The 2,500-nt window shown below is 41.9% G+C and overlaps 1 protein-coding gene across 1 annotated transcript in view; it reads right to left on the bottom strand.

The window, feature by feature from the left end:
- Positions 1 to 2,500, bottom strand: part of LOC137997787 (uncharacterized) — a 92,305-nt gene that overhangs the window by 89,653 nt on the left and 152 nt on the right. Inside the window, exon 1 of the mRNA XM_068844035.1 lies at positions 1,793 to 2,500. This exon is cut by the window's right edge and continues 152 nt beyond it. The gene's annotated coding sequence lies outside the window, so the exon portion shown is untranslated. The remainder of the gene's footprint in view (positions 1 to 1,792) is intronic.

Raw genomic sequence — 2,500 nt, 5'->3', positions numbered from 1 at the left:
AATAACACCTCACTGACGAGCAAACGAAGTGAATGTGACTTCCGCATTAGTCAATTATTGAAACCTCACCCTCCCGGTCCCCGGGACATAAGGGGGTGACGGGGACAGTAACAATTTGTTAAAATTGGCGGGGATTTTTAGCCGGGCCTGTAACGCTAGCCTTGACAGAGTAGGATTGGGTCCAAGAATCGAAACGCGTTCCTGCCTCAACTTGGCAGCAACAACAGCAATAGCAAATGGAGTAATTGTCGACCGTTTTGGGTCTGCCTTCTTGGTCGTAAAGAGCTCACAATTGCAGTGATTTGCACCTTTTGCTAAATATTTGTTATGAAACATTTTGGGTAGAGTTGTGTTTTTGTTGGGGCGGAAAAAATTGAGATATTTTTTTTGGTCCGCATATGTGTTCTTCAGAAAAATGTCGTCATAGCTTCGTCATAATCATCCAGTTTCTTTCGCCTCACTGAAGATTCTAAGATAGCGTTCCAGGGGCAGCGAACAACGAAGCATTCCAAAATTTGTGAAACAAAGTTCCAAAGTTTCAATTCCTCAACAATAGTTTTGGTGTCAAGAAATAGCAGAAAAACGTTTGTTACATCTCACGTTGTGACATTTGTTTCCGTTTTCTCCTGGCTGGTTTTCCTGATTACGCGCGCTGCAATCAGTCAATCAGTCAATCAGGCAGCTATCACGTTTTCAGCGATGCCTCACAAAGTTTAGTAAAATCTTAGTTTGCAACGACTAGTGGGGACCGTGACAGTCAAGTTTCCCCCAGGGGCGGGGGAAAGTTTGAAATGTTATACTGTACAAATGTGACACCCTCGTTACCTCCCGGGTTCGTGTCGTGGAGCTGTGGTTTTATTGACTAGTGCATTATCGTGACAGGTACGTAACGCAGTATATTTTTGGCGGGAAAACAGCTTCCTCACCGCCTCCCCTCCCCTCCTTTCCAACATGCCGCGCGTTCCTTTGCAAACTGGGGTTAGAGAGGAGGTCAAATTTCTTTTTTTAAAAGTCGTCAAAACATCAACATCATTAGATGCCCTCTTGACAAGAGGTTTCAAACATTTGAAAGAAGCACATTTAGACTGGCTGGTTTTAAAGAGGGAACGAGGAACGGGGAATAGTTCCATTCCTCGTTCCCCGTTCTTCCCTTTAAAGACAGCCAACAAGAGCTGAGATGCCACACTGATTCTATACTTCAATACCAAGCCGGTCGAATACGACAGGGGAAATTCATTGCAGGAATTCATGATGAAATTTGATAATTGAGTGTAAAGAAATCTGGGAATGCCCACGATGTAGCGGCATTGCAAATGATACACGAGTATCATAATACCTGTAGTATAATGCCCACGATGCAGCGGCATTGCCTTTGTACCTACAGATTGTCAAATCCAAACCTTCATACAACAACAAAATCTGTTTTGTTTTAAAATAAACCCTTCAAAAACGCAATTAAAGGTAGAAGGCAATAAAGTGACGTTGACGCAAAGGAAACACGTGTGTATTTGCTACCTTTTATCGCAACTGAGTTTTACGTCACTTGTGAACAATGAGGAATTCGCAAGTGATGGACGCATTGCTGGCAGAGATTATCTAAATTCCGCTCATGAACATTCCATCAACAGCTAATTCAATAACAATTAAACCAAAGTTGTAAAAGCACGAGCTAAAACTAAGTGGCATGAAATTCTCAGCTTTAATTTCGGCAAATCGTTGAAGAGAAATTCAATCGTGACCTCCCTGAAAGTGCAGAGAGCATTACAAAATAGTTGAAGGCTTCCTGACTTACCTCAAATCTTGTTCCTCACTAGGGGTCGCAGTTGCCAACTTGCGTTGCGACTAAGTCAGTTTTCCTAGCTGGTCCTTTTGTTGTTTGCTGTTACTCTCAGGAAGAGACAAGGTTTGCAGCAAACTGTGAGTGAATATAAACGGAAGATCAGGAAAAGGAAGTGCCATTGGTATCTGCTAATAGTGTTGAGCAACTTTACGATATGTCTCTAATTTTTCGCGCCACTATTGATTAATCCACTTGGAAGGTTAAGAACGGCTTGCTTGCCAGACGTTCAGTAAATAGCAAGCAACAAACACGCAAATATTAGGAGTTTGCTGTGTACACAGAAACGATGCATGGGATCAAAGCTTTTTAATTCCAAGCGTTAATTACATTTTTAAGATGCTAGGGATACGGCTGGGTCCCGTTTCTCAAAGGTTCCGAGGTCTTTCACGCCCAAAAAGTAATTTGCGAAATTGCGATCCGATTATTCTCACTGGAAAGCTGGCCTTTTAACATGTTTTAAGAAAAGTCTTAAAAAAAAAAAAAAAAAAAGAAAAAAGAAACCTGACGTTTCGAGGCTAACAACGTCTCTCTCATGCAAAGGTAATCTGGCACCCTAAAACTTTCGGGACGAGAAAGCGCGACTGCTTCGGTGAATCAAGTTACTTGTTATTGCCCGGAAGAAGCTATACATCTTACGTTCTCTTAAGAAAAGAACAAAAT

Source organism: Montipora foliosa, chromosome 3, assembly GCF_036669935.1.
Source record: "Montipora foliosa isolate CH-2021 chromosome 3, ASM3666993v2, whole genome shotgun sequence".
Taxonomy (NCBI): domain Eukaryota; kingdom Metazoa; phylum Cnidaria; class Anthozoa; order Scleractinia; family Acroporidae; genus Montipora; species Montipora foliosa.
The sequence above is the reverse complement of the archived record's forward strand: the minus strand, read 5'-3'. Positions and strand labels throughout refer to the sequence as shown.